The following is an 18,611-nucleotide window of genomic DNA, read 5'->3' on the forward strand; positions in this document are numbered from 1 at the left end:
CCCAAACCACAGTTGTTTTCCAGAAATGGTTTTCTTTATACACTTTATTTTCCCGTTTTTTTTTTTTTTTTTCTGATTTGGCATCTGTGAGACCACAACTTAAAGATTTCTAGAAGCCCCTGTCCTCATTGCTTCTCTCCCCACTAGACTCCACATAATTCTTTTAGAGTTCTTAACAAAGGACCTTGAAATCATAGCCTTGACTTGATTGTAGTCCTTGGGCATCATTTCACTTTGAAAATGTTTTGCCAGCTGGAAAGACTAGAGATGAGAAACAATTTATTTTGCAATGTAGTTACCCTAGGCTTCTCAATATTCGCTCTAATATGGCTTGCAAATAGACAAGTACTTTCTTGATTCTCTCTTTATTAAAGTGCCTTATCATATGTAGTAAGACCAATGGACATTGTGAATATATCACCTGAAAAGTCATCTTGCCAAGGTCCATAAATTCATTAGGTATTTATTATCTCACTTTAAATTTACCATAGGCCAAAGTATTACATTTATTGCTACAAAACACATCACCATTTTTTTTCCTAAGCATCCATGATAATTTCAGCACTTTTTCAATTTTTAGTAATAATTCTCTTGCGTTTTTCTATCGTTTGTGAGAACTTACAGCCTCTGACTACCGCCTCATTGTAGATTGAGTACCATATATTTTAGGTTTCTGTTATAATGATTAGTACTGAACTTCTAGGTACAGTTTTCCTATCAATTAGCTATTGTCACATAAAAAGCCACCCCCAGCTCATTGGTTTAGAATAATGTGCATATGTTATCGCTTACTAGACTATGGGTTGGGTGGAGGGTCCTGTAGATTTGTAGTAGGTTTGATTGATTTGCCATCTTTTTCACCAGTTGTTACTATCTCCTTAAGAGTAAGGCTACCAGCTACTCCCCTGTTTGTGTTCTAATCCTGTCTGAGATGTGTGAGCTGTTGACTGGAGATGGAACTTGGAAATTCTTGAGTGGATGTGTGGTATTACCTGCCACAGGTGCTTGTCTTCCACAGCTGATTCTGTGTCCTCTGAGCTTGCACCTGAATTTCTCAGATGTCCTTCCTAATCATGTAATGACTGTGAGTATAGTGATCTTGAGATGGTCTAATAGCCTATCTGTATCCATAGCCCATAAAATGCATTAAACAAAAAATTCTGCAGACATTTTGCTGACACATGTTAAATATTCAATTTGAAACATAAACTGCAAAACATTTCCTTCCCTCAAAGTCTATAAAGATCTCCCTCATAAAGTTTATGATAGTGTCACATACTTGAAACAAAAAGCTAAGAATCTCATGAGAGTGAAAGTTAACATTTAAATCTATCATTGAATGACAGAAAGCTCAAGGCATTTAAACTTTTAAGCCTCAGAAAGGATGCGATTTTTTAATGTTTTCAGGCAGGAGAATATCATCATGAAATAAATATTTAAAGAAGATTAAGGAATTCCCTGATGGTCCAGTGGTTAGGACTCCATGCTTCCATTGCAGGGGCCACAGGTTTGATTGCTGGTCAGGGAAATAATATCCTGCATGCTACATGGCATAAAAAAAATCAATAATATTAAAAAATAAAAAAAGGTTAGCTTGGTATAATAGGCAGTTTAGATAGCATATTGAAAAGCAGAGACATTACTTTGCCAACAAAGGTCTGTCTAGTCAAGGATATGGTTTTTCCTGTGGTCATGTATGGATGTGAGAGTTGAACTGTGAAGAAAGCTGAGTGCCAAAGAATTGATGCTTTTGAACTGTGGTGTTGGAGAAGACTCTTGAGAGTCCCTTGGACTGCAAGGAGATGCAACCAGTCCATTCTGAAGGAGATCAGCCCTGGGATTTCTTTGGAAGGAATGATACTAAAGCTGAAACTCCAGTACTTTGGCCACCTCATGTGAAGAGTTGACTCATTGGAAAAGACTCTGATGCTGGGAGGGATTGGGGGCAGGAGGAAGAGGGGATGAAAGAGGATGAGATGGCTGGATGGCATTACCGACTCAATGGATGTGAGTTTGAGTGAACTCCGGGAGTTGGTGATGGACAGGGAGGCCTGGCGTGCTGCGATTTATGGGGTTGCAAAGAGTCGGACATGACTGAGAGACTGAACTGAGTACTGAGAATGAAGGAAGCGGATAGATATATTGTGTCAAACATGAAAAGATTAGTTCACACAGGAATTAAAGTATACCTAAGCCATAACATTTCATTGGTATATTAATTAATTAATTAAGTCAACAAAAACTTGTTGAATGTATATAAATTGTTGGGCATTGTGCAAAGCATGAGAGCTGCAACATGAATTAGAATTAATATCATTTTCAAGAAGGAGAGAATTATAAAATAAATCTTATACACAAAATATGGGAAGCTATTCAGAAGGCAGCATTGTAGGTGACAATAAAGTACTATAAATATTTATTCTTAGGGAAACCAGTCTTATTCCTAGAGTTTTATAATTATTATAAAGTGTAGGTTAATTATGAATAGAAACTGGTTTATTTCTTTTAGCCTAATATGTGAAAATACAAACTGATAAATAATTTTGTGTAAAGACATAAAACTAAGCTTATTATTTGGCTTGAAGCTACATGACAAGTGGTGGAAAGTATGCACTGTTATTAATGTGAATATGTAATGTATATGTAATGTCACCTTTATGCTAAATCAAAACAGATGACTGTGATCTAAATCCAGATCTCATATTTAAGTGTTTTGGAATTGCACAACAGTTTCTGGGCTTGAAATGTGCTAAATGGTTAAAAGACATTTTGAGACAGCTGAGTCATTTTATCTTATACTATAGTCTAATTTCATAATGCTAGAATTTTATACATATGGATAGAATAAATATCATATGCATCTAAGAATTTTTCCCTTTCTATGCTCTTTGTTCTGTTTTCTTGTTTTTCACGTTTTCATTTCTGTACTCCTCCTCCTCATTTCATTGTTACCTTTTTCACCCTCATCAATTTTCCCCTTTTTATTCTGTCCTTTTTCCCCTTTTTTCTCAATACTTTCACCTCTTTCTTTCAGTTTCCTATTCTCCTTTTCTCCCTTCTTTCTCATGCTTTCCTTCTTACCTCAACAGATTGTCAGCAATGTTTTCTTAGTTTTTAAATATAATGATAGATTATGTCAATTCTAAATTAATAAAATATGTAGTAGCTATTAGTACAAGCAATTATGAACTGATTGGAAAAAAAATACTTGAGGATGTTTTCACACACAATAAGTGCATGATAATTAGGTTGTATGAAGCTTGACTTTCAGAGAGAAGATTCATAATAAATAATGAATATTGAGAATCTTAATATCCTATATGATTTTTAAAATCCTCATTTCAAGTTCTCGGGCATAAATCAAAATAATCAAGTTAATAAATCATAATAATTTAAAAAATTCATTATATTTTTATGATGCATTCTACTGCTGGGAAATGGCTTCCTAGGTAGTGCTTGTGGTAAAGAACATGCCCGCCAATGCAGGAAACATAAGAGATGCAGGTTCGATTCCTTGGTTGGAAAGATCCCCTGGAGGAGGGCATGGCAACCCACTCCAGTATTCTTGCCTGGAGAATTCCATGGAGAGAGGAGCCTGGTGGTCTGCAGTCCATCGGGTTGCAAAGAGTTGGACATGATTGAAGCAACTTAGCATGGCAGGTCACTGCTGTGAAAAATACTCTTAATTCATTGTCAAGATTACTTAAGTCAGATTAACAAGTTTGAGCTCCTACCATGTGTGAGAAATAGTCTAGGGAACAGAATATGTTATTGGATATTGTCTTTAAGAAGTTCATACTGTGAAGTTTTAAAAAGCATTGGTTGCATGTGAGTGCACATTGGGGCATGAGTGGGAGATAAATGAGATGGTAACTACAGTAATTTATTTATCTAACATTTAATATTAACTCTCTGCTACTTGCTGGACACTGTGCTAGGTATTATAGGGATGCAGAAAGACTGCAAGGAGATCCAACCAGTCCATTCTAAAGGAGATCAGCCTTGGGTGTTCTTTTGAAGGAATGATTCTAAAGCTGAAACTCCAGTACTTTGGCCACCTGATGCGAAGAGTTGACTCCTTGGAAAAGACTCTGATGCTGGGAGGGATTGGGGGCAGGAGGAGAAGGGGACGACACAGGATGAGATGGCTGGATGGCATCACCAACTCGATAGATGTGAGTCTGAGTGAACTCTGGGAGTTGGTGATGGACAGAAAGGCCTGGCGTGCTGCGATTCTTGGGGTTGCAAAGAGTCGGATACGACTGAGCGACTGAACTGAACTGAGAGAGGAATAAAGGTGTGCACTAATCTGAAAGTTTTACAGACTCACAGGGGTAGACAGCTGTGTAAATAAGTTTAACCAAATAAAAAAAACAGAGAAAGATAGTCACCATAACGGCACTGATCTTTTCTTTATTGGTTAATAAAGAATGTTAGAGAATGCTGTTGTTGTTAAGTATTAAAGGAGATGGGGAAGTAACATTTATTAAGCAGTTACTACTTTACAAATACTTAGGCAGACTCTAGATATTTAATCTCTTCTGGTCCTCCTAATAACGTTATAAATCCACTTGTATAGATTCAGGAGGTGAGGTTCACAACAGTTCTGACTTGTCACATTAGTAAATGAGGAGGCAGGATTTGAACCCAGATCTTTTTGACTTTTAAGATAATATTATTTCTGTTATTGTTTTCAAGAGTCTGCACTTCATTTGACTCTTGTTGGAAAATAGTATGGCTGAAATATAATAGTATGATTTGAGATATCCAGTCATATTGAAAATAAAATTATACTCTGGATAGTAAGTAATAGTAAGGTTCTATGCTGGGTGTTCGAAGGAAAGAATGAAGATAAGGATACTGGTAGAGAAGGGATCTAGACTCTAGAGGCAGAGAGATACAGGATGACAGAAATAAAAAATCTGACCTAAAGAGTAGTCAGTAGATCTTTGGAGTTCTAGGGCCTTAGGAAAGTTAGTGAAATATTTCTGAATGCTAACTTAGCAAAATGTGAATATCTGTACGATTCGGTAATTCTGGCTTATAGCTTGGGTAGCAACAAACAAAATACAAGCCAAAAGACTTAATTCCCAAGAGACACATACCAGGTACGGAGGTGTTGGGGTGAGTAGGAACACCAACAAGCAGAATGTGTAAGTGAATGCATAAGTTTGTTTTGAATATATATTTGGGCTTCAGCTCTTCATAGACATTATTCAATTCTCATGATTCTAAGGTAAATATTACCTCATTTTCTGGATGAAGAAGGTAGACATAGACGGATTAGGTGGATTACCCAAACCCACAGCCTTCAAATAACAGTGACAGGATATAGGCCATATTTTCTGGCCCCTGTTTTATTCCAGTACACTTTCAAAAACGAGTTTGCTGTTTTCTGTGCAGGAGGCTAAAATGACATGATAAAGATAGAACTAAATGGGAATTTCTGGCTGAGGTGTAGGTAGAGGAGGTCAGTTTGTAACATTTAAAATTGGAGTTAAATAACTTTCTTAATGACTTTTTAGTTCAAAATTAAGTCAGATTGCCAAGAAATACAGCGTGAAGGAATTGGAAACATTCTATATCCTCATCACTTAATGTAGCTGGACATCCTGGACCAGATGAAGGTTGTCAAATATTTTACCATTTTTATGACTGTGAGTTGGATTTCTTTCAAGTTCTTCACATTAAAATAAGGGTTTCCATGTTACTAATGAAATTGTAGGAGAGGTCTCACTATTGGGTTCAGACTCTGTTTAATTTATTGAAAGATGCACTTTTCTCATTAAAAAAAAATCTTTATAGTTTAAAATTTTGGTGATTCTTTATCAACTCCTTAAACTGAATGTGGTATTTATAATTTTTCTTAATAATTTTCCTTTGATAATCTCATAATATTTAAGAAACATGTGAGGAGGACACTGGACCATGGCCCTTTTATGGTAGAAAGCACTTTAGAGACCACTTGATCATATAACCTTGCCTTTAACATAAGAAAACAGAGACCTAATCCAGTTAAATGATGGGATCAGGATTATGTAATTTGTTCCTAACATGATAGGAACTGGAAAGGCCTCTTTGTCCAGTGCTCTTGCAGTGCAAAGGAACATTGAAATTCCTCTTGATTCTTGAATTTGTCTTCCCTGAGAGTTTATTTTTAGGTGTCTTTGCCTCATGACTGAATCATTTTGTGATGGGAAATGTCTATAATGATTTCATCAACCAGGGGGAAGTGTTCCTTTTTCTTGGGCAGTATATATTATGGGAATCCAGTAGTGCCGACAAAAGAAATGGTTAGTGCCAAGCTGTCTTTTGGGGCATTCATTTGGTAAGGCTATGTGGAAAATGAGGATCATTTTTCTCCTAAAGAGACTGTACAATTTACATCTTCTTGGAATCCACAGAGAAACTTGGTAAATATTATAAATATTTCCTCTGGAAGCAGATGTACATTAAGATGTGTGTTTTTCAAGTTAGCTGCATCATAAATACTTTATATACTGTATTTAAATCTGAATTATAATTCTCTAAATTACTTTTAAATATATGAAAAGGGGAAGGTCTTAACAAGGCAAAAATATTCCTGTTTATAGTAATGTGAAGTAAATTACCCTGTAAAATGTTTAATTTTCCCAAGATACAAATAACATAAACCCTCAAAAACCAAGCAAGTGCATAGTCTTTATTATTATTATTCATTTATTTATTCAGCAAACATTTTTGATCACCTGGTATGGCTAGCTGCTGGAAGTCCCAGGCTAAATCTGTAGTCTCTCAGCCCTTGTCAGCCACCCTCCCCATCAGTTCCTGCTCCAGGCACCAGCGCCCTTCAAAGCCTTCAACCTCTGAGCCTCCTGCCATCTCCTAGCATCTGTACATCTGTTTCCTTTGCCTCCTCCCTTCGTCTCCTTGCTTGGGGGTAACTCCTATTCATCCCTGTGATGGCAGGAAGAATTCCCTGATCTCCCGATCCCATTGCTCTATGCTATTATAATTCATCTTCATCTTTAGAGTGAAATGTTTGCTTAACCCTAATATGCAGGTATCTATGTTTAACCCTAAGGAAGTATCTATGTCTGTTTTTCTAGCCATCAGTTCCTCATGACTTACAGATGCTCAGTGTTTTTTGAATGAATAAAATTTATCTTCTGAGACATATCAGCTATTTGGGGATACAGTTTAAAAAATCTGGTAAAAGATGAAAATGTGGGTATATGAAGTAAATGAATTACCTTTAAGAGGAGAAAATGAGGTAGTTGAGGGAGGCTTCTCAAGAGGAGAGATACCTAAGCTCCATTCTGAAGAATGCCCCAGAATTTGCCAGAAGAGGAACATGAGTGAGGAGTCCTGCATTTTATATTGAAGGAAACATAACAGCAAAGGCAGAAAATTAGGAAGAATATGACATGTTTACCTAAAGATACTGCTTTTGTATCAGTGTTACCAAAATCAATACTGTACTGTCGTCTTACATATAGAACTTTAACAACACTTCTTCAATAAAAAGGATTTATACACTCACTATTCTGAAAGAACAGATTCATATCTTCCTAGCTTGTGAAGCAATTTCCTCTTCATGAAATTGTTCTGAAAAATTCACCTTAAAAAATATGAAGAAAGGAGCAGTTGGGACATTTCACAGCTTGAGTAAAAAGGTAGTACATAAGAAAAATTATTCTCTAAAAATATTTAAAAATGAGTTTTTCTGTTTACTTAAAGTAGAAAATTTAGATATCCCATCATATGAAATACATTCATGTGTTGAAAAAGTATCCATTTTAGATGTAGGAAATAATAGAAGCAAAAAGTTATACCTCTATCAGAGGTGCTTCCTTTGACAAAGCAAGATTCATTTGCCTTCCTTCCCACTCTTACCACCCTAGGTTCCAAAGCCTTTTTTTCTTTGTAGACGTATAAATTTGTCTACACTAACTACACAAATAGAGAACTGGTTACTAACTGTCTCACTTAAGCTATTTATAATGAACTAAAGAAGAGATCATTTGGACAAATGAGGTACGGACGCCAAATCATGGCTGAGTTTGTCCCATCATGCTAATAGCATATCTGTAGAGATCAGTTTATGTTTGGCTTTATTATGTGACTGCTGTTTTCATGACCAAACTTGTGGATACACATAATAATTACATCTTACATATTTGACTTCATATAATCTTATGGTTACACATTCTGTTTCTATTCAGAGTGATATCAGTTCACTTCTGTATTCCACAGACTCTTCTTGAATTGGTTTGGAAGATATTCATACTTTTAAAAATGTTCTCAAATTATCATTTATCAGGCAACTTTTATGAACATGACATTGTTGCTGGTCTCTTCTTAATTGTCTTATTTTGTTTTTGCAGTAACCTGTGTAGTAGATATTATTTTACAGTTATATCTTACAGTTACATCATAACATTGTGCTTTTCAGTAGCTGTGGAAAAGAAGTACTCATTTATTCCATTGCATTCTCTATTGTTCCTAGACAATAATGATTTACAACAGTGATTTGTATCATTGAGCCTTTATTATGTGGCAGGCCCTAAATGTTTTACATATATTAATTTAAGCAATCCTCCCTATAATGGTATAGTGTCTAGCCTATAATTAGCAAGTTAGATGAGGAAGCTGAGGGCACAGACTATTTAAATAATTATTCTAAGATCACAAAGCTAGTGAGTGATAGAGTCCAGATTTAAGTCTAGAATCCATCAAAGTATATTGTCTTTTATGGTATTGTATTGTCTTGTGATGACTACCTACTGGCTGGTGTGTAGTTAAAGGAAGACATATCAGATGAAAGAGATGATCTGTTTGTGATTGAGATGAACCTAAAAGTAATTGGGCAGAGGGCTCAATGCTACTTTCATTTGTTGTTTCTATTTAGTTGCCCAGTTGTGTCTGACTCTTGTCACCACAGGGATTTGAGATCTTCCAGGCAAGAATACTGGAGTGGGTTGCCATTTCGTTTCTCCAGGGGATCTTCCTGACACAGGGATCAAATACTCATTCAGTTCAGTTCAGTTCAGTCTCTCAGTCGTGTCTGACTCTTTGCAACCCCATGAATCACAGCACGCCAGGCCTCCCTGTCCATCACCAACTCCTGGAGTTCACTCACCTCACATCCATCGAGTCAGTGATGCCATCCAACCATCTCATCCTCTGTCATCCCCTTCTGCTCCTGTCCCCAATCCCTCCCAGCATCAGAGTCTTTTCCAATGAGTTAACTCTTTGCATGAGGTGGCCAAAGTATTGGAGTTTCAGCTTTAGCATCCTTCCTTCCAAAGAACGCCCGGGGCTGATCTCCTTTAGAATGGACTGGTTGGATCTCTTTGCCATCACCTGCCCCCATCTCCTGCACTGCAGACAGGTTCTTTACCGGTGAGCACTGGGGAAGCCCATATCAGTTCAGTTCAGTTGCTCAGTAGTGTCCAACTCTTTGCAACCCCATGAACCGCAGCCCGCCAGGCCTCCCTGTCCATTGCCAAGTGCTGGAGTTTACCCAACCCATGTCCACTGAGTCAATGATGCCATCCAACCATCTCATCCTCTGTCACCCCCTTCTCCTCCTGCCCTCAATATTTCCCAGCCTCAGGGTCTTTTCCAATGAGTGAGCTCTTTGCATCAGGTGGCCAAATATTGGAGTTTCAGCTTCAACATCAGTCCTTCCAATGAACACCCAGGACTGATCTCCTTTAGGATGGACTGGTTGGATTTCCTTGCAGTCCAAGGGACTATCAAGAATCTTCTCCAACAGTTCAAAAGCATCAATTCTTTGGTGATGGTGTGAAGAAAGCGATTCCTCAGCTTTCTTTATAGTCCAACTCTCGCATCCATACATGACCACAGGAAAAACCATAGCCTTGACTAGACGGACCTTTGTTGGCAAGATAATGTCTCTGCTTTTTAAAATATACTGTCTAGGTTGGTCATAACTTTCCTTCCAAGGAGTAAGTGTCTTTTAATTTCATTGCTGCAGTGGCCATCTGCAGTGATTTTGGGGCCCAGAAAAATGAAGTCAGCCACTGTTTCCACTGTTTCCCCATGTATTTGCCATGAAGTTATGGGACCGGATGCCATGATTTCAGTTTTCTGAGTATTGAGCTTTAAGCCAACATTTTCACTCCCCTCTTTCACTTTCATCAAGAGGTTCTTTAGTTCTTCTTCATTTTCTGCCATAAAGGCGATGTTATCTGCATATCTGAGGTTACTGATATTTCTCCTGGCAATCTTGATTCCAGCTTATGCTTCCTCCAGCCCAGCGTTTCTTTTGATGTATGTTGCATATAAGTTAAATAAGCAGGGTGACAATATACAGCCTTGATGTACTCTTTTGCTATTTGGAACCAGTCTGTTGTTCCATGTCCAGTTCTAACTGTTGCTTCCTGACCTGCATATAGGTTTCTCAAGAGGCAGGTCAGATGCTCTGGTATTTCCATCTCTTTCAGACTTTTCCACAGTTTATTGTGATCAACACAGTCAAAGGCTTTGGTATGGTCAATAAAGCAGAAATAGATGTTTTTCTGGAACTCTCTTGCTTTTTCTGTGATCCAGCAGATGTTGGCAATTTGATCTCTGGTTCCTCTGTGTTTTCTAAAACCAACTTGAACATCTGGAATTTCAAGGTTCATGTATTGCTGAAGCCTGGCTTGGAGAACTTTGAGCATTACTTTACTAGCATGTGAGATGAGTACAATTGTGCGGTAGTTTGAGCATTCTTTGTCATTGCCTTTTTTGGGGATTGGAATGAAAACTGACCTTTTCCAGTCCTGTGGCCACTGCTGAGTTTTCCATATTTGCTGGCATCTTGAGTTCAGCACTTTCACAGCATCATCTTTCAGGATTTGAAATAGCTCAACTGGAATTCCATCACCTCCACTAGCTTTGTTCGTAGTGATGCTTCCTAAAGCTCACTTGACTTCACATTCCAGGATGTCTGGCTCTAGGTGAGCGATCATACCATCGTGATTATCTGGGTCATGAAGATCTTTTTGTACAGTTCTTCTGTGTATTCTTGCCACCTCTTCTTAATATCTTCTGCTTCTTGTAGGTCCCTACAATTTCTGTCCTTTATTGAGCCCATCTTTGCATGAAATATTCCCTTGGTATATGTAATTTCTTGAAGAGATCTCTGGTCTTTCCCATTCTGTTGTTTTCCTCTATGTCTTTGCACTGATCGCTGAGGAAGGCTTTCTTAACTCTCCTTGCTATTCTTTGGAACTCTGCATTCAGATGCTTATATCTTTCCTTTTCTCGTTTGCTTTTCACTTCTTTTCTTTTCACAGCACTTTGCCAGGCCTCCTCAGACAGCCATTTTGCTTTTTTGCATTTCTTTTTCTTGGGGGTGGTCTTGATTTCTGTCTCCTGTACAATGTCACGAACCTCCATCCATGGTTCATCAGGCACTCTGTCTATCAGATCTATTCCCTTAAATCTATTTCTACTTCCACTGTATAGTCATAAGGGATTTGATTTAGGTCACACCTGAATGGTCTAGTAGTTTTCCTTACTTTTTTCAATTTAAATCTGAATTTGGCAATAAGGATTTCATGATCCAAGCTGCAGACAACTCCTGGTCTTGTTTTTGCTGTGTAGAGCTTCTCCATCTTTGGCTGCAAAAAATATAATAAATCTGATTTCGATGTTGACCATCTGGTGATGTCCATGTGTCTTTTCTTGTGTTGTTGGAAGAGGGTGTTTGCTATGACCAGTGCATTCTCTTGGCATAACCCTATTAGCCTTTGCCTGCTTCATTCTCTACTCCAAGTCCATATTTGCCTGTTATTCCAGTTGTTTCTTGACTTCCTACTTTTGCATTCCAGTCCCCTCTAATAAAAAGGACATCTTTCTTGGGTGTTAGTTCTAGAAGGTCTTGTAGGTCTTCATAGAACCCTTCAACTTCAGTTTCTTCGGTGTTACTGGTCGAGGCATAGACTTGAATTACTGTGATATTGAATGGTTTGCCTTGGAAACGAACAGAGATCATTCTGTTGTTTTTAATATTGCATCCAAGTACTACATTTCAGACTCTTGTTGACTATGATGGCTACTCCATTTATTCTAAGGGATTCCTGCCCACAGTATTAGATATAATGGTCATCTGAGTTAAGTTCACCCATTCCAGTCCATCTTAGTTCACTGATTCCTAGAATGTTGATGCTCACTCTTGTCATCTTCCTGGGGAAGCCCAGATACTAAGTAGCAAATACTTTCCATTCCTTTATTTTATGTAAGCCCTATATTACTTGGCATATTTGTTATTTAGTTGCTAAGTTGTGTCCAACTATTTGTGACGCCATGGACCACAGCACACCAGGATTTCCTGTCCTTCACTTTCTCCTGGGGTTTGCTCAAACTCATGTCCATTGAGTTGACAATGCCATCCAACCATCTCATTGCCTGTCACCCCCTTCTCCTCCTGCCATCAATATTTCCAAGCACCAGGGTCTTTTCCAATGCTCTTCTCATTAGGTGGCCAACGTATAGGAGTTTCAGCTTCAGCATTAGTCCTTCAAATGAATATTCATGGTTGATTTCCTTTAGGATTGACTGATTTGTTTTCCTTGCTGTCCAAGGGACTCTCAAGAGTCTTCTCCAGCACCACAGTTTGACAGCATCAATTCTTCTGCACTCAGCCTTCTCTATGGTTCAACTTGCCCATCCATACATGACTACTGGAAAAATCATAGCTTTGACTATTCAGTACACACACACGCACACAGACACACACACACCCACAGACATACAGACACACACACACACACACACACACACACATATTGTAGAGAAACAAATCTGTTCATTGTGTCCTTAGCAGTCTACTGGGAACTGAAGCTAGAGGAGTGAACCGTGAGGCAACTATATACATCCCTCACCTCTCCATTATCACACCTTCTCCTCATCTGAGAATGTCTGCTCATTTGCCTGAAATCTCCACTGTGACCTTTTTGAGGGCAGAACCCAAGTTTTACTCATTATGCTTACTCCCGAACAGCAAATTGCAAATCCTCAACAAATAACAAGTGCTCTATAGATATTTATTGACTGAAAAAAAAAGGGAAGGAAGGAAATGAATGAAAAAACAAGGAAAATAATGTGTTACAATTCCATAGACCACAAACATTAAGTTCTATTAATTTCATTCAAATTCTTTATTTAAATTTCTTAAATTTAATGGTGCTTGTGACAAAGTATGACAGCATTGGCAGTGTTATAACAGTCTTCATTAGAATTGTTAGCTCAGTCACTCAGTCATTTCTGACTGTTTGTAACCCCACGGACTGCAGCAAACTAGGTCTCCCTGTCCATCACCAACTCACAAAACTTGCTCAAACTCATGTCCATCGAGTGGGTGATGCCATCCAACCATCTCATCCTCTGTCCTCCCCTTCTCCTCCTGCCTTCAGTCTTTCCCAGAATCAGGGTCTTTTCCAGTGAGTCGGTTCTTCGCATCAGATGGCCAAAGTATTGGAGTTTCAGCTTCAGCATCAGTCCTTCAATGAATATTCAGGACTGATTTCTTTTAGGATGGACTGGTTGGATCTCCTTGCAGTCCAAATGACTCTCAAGAGTCTTCTCCAAAACCATACTTCAAAAACATCAATTCTTTGGTGCTCAGCTTTCTTTATGGTCCAACTCTCACATCCATACATGACTAGCCGGACTTTGTTGGCAAAGTAATGTCTCTGCTTTTTAATATGCTGTCTAGATTTGTCACAGCTTTTCTTCCAAGAAACAAGCGTCTTTTAATTTCATGGCTGCAGTCACCATCTTCAGTGATTTTGGAGCCGAAGAAAATAAAGTCTCTCCCTGTTTCCATTTTTTCCCCTTCTATTTGCCATGAAGTGATGGCAGTATTGCCATGGTTTAGTTTTTGAATGCTGAGGTGTTTTTTTTAAATTAATTTATTTATTTTAATTGGAGGCTAATTACTTAACAATATTGTAGTGGTTTGTGCTATACATTGATATGAATCAGCCATAGGTGTACATGTGTCCCCCATCCCTAAGCCCCCTCTCTCCTCCCTCCCCTTCTCATCCCTCAGCATCATCCCAGTGCACCAGCCCTGAGCACCCTGTCTCATGCATCAAACCTGACTGGAGATCTATTTCACATATGTTAATATACATGTGTCAATGCTATTCTCTCAAATCATCCCACCTTGCCTTCTCCCACAGAGTCCAAAAGTCTGTTCTTTATATCTGTGTCTCTTTTGCTGTTCATTGTTACCATCTTTCTAAATTCCATATATATGTGTTAATATACTGTATTGGTGTTTTTCTTTCTGACTTACTTCATTCTGTATAATAGGCTCCAGTTCTGTCCACCTCATTAGAACTGATTCAAGGGCATTCTTTTTAATAGCTGAGTAATATTCCATTGTGTATATGTACAACAGCTTTCTTATCCATTCATCTGCCGATGGATATCTAGGTTGCTTCCATGTCCTAGCTATTGTAAACAGTGCTGCGATGAATATTGGGGTATGCATGTCTCTTTCAATTCTGGTTTCCTTGGTGTGTATTCCCAGCAGTGGGATTGGTGGGTCATATGGCAGTTCTATTTCCAGATTTTAAAGGAATCGCCACACTATTCTCCATAATGGCTGTACTAGTTTGCATTCCCACTCTCCCAGGGTAAGAGTTCCCTTTTCTCCACACCCTGTCCAGCATTTATTGCTTGTAGATTTTTGGATAGCAGCCATTCTGACCAGCATGAGATGGTACCTCATTGTGGTTTTGATTTCCATTTCTCTGATAATGAGTGATATTGAGCATCTTTTCATGTGTTTGTTAGCCATCTGTATGTCTTCTTTGGAGAACTGTCTGTTTAGTTCTTTGGTCCGTTTTTTGATTGGGTCATTTATTTTTCTGGAATTGAACTGCATGTGCTGCTTGTATATTTTTGAGATTAATTCTTTGTCAGTTGCTTTGTTTGCTATTATTTTCTCCCATTCTGAAGGCTGTCTTTTCTCCTTGCTTATAGTTTCCTTCATTATGCAAAAGCTTTTAAGTTTAATTAGGTCTCATTTGTTTATTTCTGCTTTTTTTCCATTACTGTGGGAGGTGATAGAGGATCCTGCTGTGATTTATGTCAGAGAGTGTTTTGCCTATGTTTTCCTCTAGGAGTTTTATAGTTTCTGGTCTTACATTTAGATTTTTATTCTATTTTAAGTTTAATTTTGTGTATTGTGTTAGAAAGTGTTCTAGTTTCATTCTTTTACAAGTGGTTGACCAGTTTTCCCAGCACCACTTGTTAAAGAGATTGCCTTTTCTCCATTGTATATTCTTGCCTCCTTTGTCAAAGATAAGATGTCCAAAAAGTATGGAACGCTTCATGAATTTGCATGTCATCCTTGTTCGGGGGCCATGCTAATCTTCTCTGTATTGTTCCAATTTTAGTGTATGTGCTGCCAAAGTGAGCACTGAATGCTGAGTTTTAAGCCAGCTTTTTGACTGTCCTCTTTCAGTTTCATCAAGGGACTCTTCAATTCCTTTTTGCTTTCTTCCATATGGTGGTGTCATCTGCATATCTGAGGTTATTGATATTTCTCCTGGTAAACTTGATTCCAGCTTGTGCTTCATCCATCCTGGCATTTCTCATGATGTACTCTGCATGGAAGTTAAATAAGCAGGGTGACAATATACAGCCTTGATGTACTCCTTTCCTGATTTGGAACCAGTCTGTTGTTCCATGTCTGGTTCTAACTGTTGCTTCTTGACCTGCATGCAGATTTCTCAGGAGGCAGTTCAAGTGGTCTGGTATTCCCATCTCGTTCAGAATTTTCCACAGTTTATTGTGATCTACACAGTCAAAGGGTTTGGAATAGTCAATAAAGCAGAAATTGATGTTTTTCTGGAACTGTCTTCCTTTTTTGATGATCCAGCGGATGTTGGCGATTTGATCTCTGGTTCCTCTGCATTTTCTAAATCTAGCTTGAGCATCTGGAAGTTCTTGGTTCACGCATTGCTGAAGCCTGGCTTGGAGAATTTTGAGCATTACTTTGCTAGCGTGTGAGATGACTGCAATTGTGTGGTAGTTTGAACATTATTTGGCATTGCCTTTCTTTGGGATTGGAATGAAAACTGACCTTTTCCGGTCTTGTGGCCATTGCTGAGTTTTCCAAATTTTCTGGCATATTGGGTGTAGCACCTTAACAGTATCATGTTTTAGGATTTGAAATAGCTCCACTGGAATTCCATCACCTCCACTAGCTTTGTTCATAGGGATGCTTCCTAAGACCCACTTGACTTTAGACTCCAGGATGTCTGGTTCTAGGTGAGTGCTCACACCACCATGGTTATCTGGGTCATGAAGATTATGTGTGTGTGTGTGTGTGTGTGTGTGTAGTTCTTCTGTGTAATTTTGCCACCTCTTCATAATATCTTCTGCTTCTGTTAGGTCCATACCATTTCTGTCCTTTATTGTGCCCATGTTTGCATGAAATGTTCCCTTGGTATCTCTGATTTTCTTGAGGAGATCTCTAGTCTTTCCCATTCTATTGTTTTCCGCTATTTCTTTGCACTGATCACTTAGGAAGGCTTCCTTATCTCTCTTTGCTAGTATTTGGACTCTGAATTCAGATGGGTATATCTTTCCTTTTCTCCTTTGCCTTTAATGTCTCTTCTTTTCTCATCTATTTGTCCTCCTCAGACAACCATTTTGACTTTTTGCATTTCTTTTTCTTGGGGATGGTCTTGATCACTGCCTCCTGTACAATGTCACAAATCTCTGTCCATAGTTTTTCACGCAGTCTATCAGAGCTAATCCCTTGAATCTATTTGTCACCTTCACTATATAATCATAAGGAATTTGATTAGAAGTGTAGTCAATGGAATTTTCTGTGTTTACAAAATTATATATGATTTATCTTTAGTTTTTTATTTTCCTGCTTTTAGAGTTTAAATAATATGCTGTAGGCAGCTAATTTTCATGACTGTGTTCAAGGTATTATATCTGAACATTGTATCCTTTGGCTTCTAAGCCAGTTTTTTTCAAAATATTCTAATAATGATCAGACTATCATCACATTAGTTCATTTCCAGGCAGTGCTATTGTCTGAAACCCTGGTCTACCTTAAGATATGAATTAAATTAAGAAGATTAAACATTTATATTCTTATCTGTTTTTCTCTCATATTCATTAATTTCCTGAAAATCTCCATATTCTTCATGTGAGATGTCATCATTGACTCTTAGACATTAAACTCCCAAGAACTGAAATGGTGTATAAGTCACTCCATTCTAAACCTCGTGGGAAGTAATAGTAGACTGGACAACATCTTTAATGGAGCAATTTTGGTCTTACCTGGAGTCTCTTTGTCTAATATATAATGTTGCAAATGCTATATAGTGACAGAATTATTTTAGACTGGTAATGACTATAGATGCTGAATACATTTTATCTATTTTTGACTCATGTTTGTGATATCTTTAGGTTGTTTCTAATTGTTTTCCTTTGTTTATCTGGTATTTTTATTGAGAAGATTAATCTTAGTGATCTCTGTAGGTAATTTAGTATAAAAAATGCTTTGTAAAGGATTACATGATCTGTAAGTATTATTGCTGGGTATGCTGTGAAGCAGATAAGGAGTTTTGTTAGATTGCATTTGAAACCAGCCATGTGTGGCATATATTGTATCAGAAGGTCTACAACATATATTATTCTTTATATTATATCAGAAACTTTCTCAAATTCTCACTGTGACTATCACTATGGAAACTACTGCAGAAATGAAATTATGATACCCACAGTCTGGACTTTGGAGAACATCAGACCTGGATGGATAAGAGTCCTCAATCTGGCTTTCCATTCCACAACCTGGAGGCAAGCCCTGACTTCACCAGACACTATTATGATTTTAGAAGAGAAAACTGGGAATCACAGGCCTTTGAGAAATGTCGGTTAACTTTGTTTAAAATTGGGGTATAGTTTCCTTACAATATTGTACAGTTTCTGTTGTACAATGAAGTGAATCAGCTATATGTATACATATATCCTCTCTCTCAGACCTCCCTTTCCCCCATCTCACCCTTTTAGATCACCCCAAAGCACAGAGCTGAGCTCCCTGTGCTGTATAGCAGGTTCCCACTAGCTGTCTGTCTTACACATTGGGAGGGTATATATGTCAATCCCAGTCTCCCAGTTCATCACAGTTCCCCTTCCCCACCCCGTGTCCATATGTCCATTCTCTAAGTCTGTGTGTCTATTCCTGCCCTGCAAATAGGTTCCTCTGTACCATTTTTCTAGATTCCATATGTATGCATGAATATATGATATTTGTTTTTCTGTATGATTTACTTCACTCTGTATAGAGACTCTTGGTCCATCCACATCTCTACAAATGACCCAGTTTCATTCCTTTTATGTCTGTTAGCTTAATGATCACCAGGATCACAGAAATGGACAATAAAATATTTTACACTTAAATCAGAGAAGAAAATTTTGTGCCTTATTATCTTAAAATGAGAATAAAAAGTTTCTACCACATCAGATTATCATAAAGCCATAGTGAATTAATATTTATGTCTTCCTCACTGAGTGGTTATGAAAATTAAGTGGGTTAGTATTTATAAAACACATAGAACACAACTGGCATATAGCAACTC

At 37.9% G+C, this 18,611-nt stretch overlaps 1 protein-coding gene and 1 non-coding gene across 4 annotated transcripts in view; one reads left to right on the forward strand and one right to left on the reverse strand.

Moving 5' to 3' along the window:
- Positions 1–18,611, forward strand: part of DPYD (dihydropyrimidine dehydrogenase) — a 930,948-nt gene that overhangs the window by 176,308 nt on the left and 736,029 nt on the right. The window lies entirely within an intron of this gene.
- LOC133245399 (U6 spliceosomal RNA) lies at positions 15,322–15,428 on the reverse strand. The gene has a single exon (XR_009735664.1). It is a non-coding gene; the product is annotated as a U6 spliceosomal RNA (small nuclear RNA).

This window comes from Bos javanicus, chromosome 3 (genome assembly GCF_032452875.1).
Source record: "Bos javanicus breed banteng chromosome 3, ARS-OSU_banteng_1.0, whole genome shotgun sequence".
Classification (NCBI taxonomy): Eukaryota; Metazoa; Chordata; class Mammalia; order Artiodactyla; family Bovidae; genus Bos; species Bos javanicus.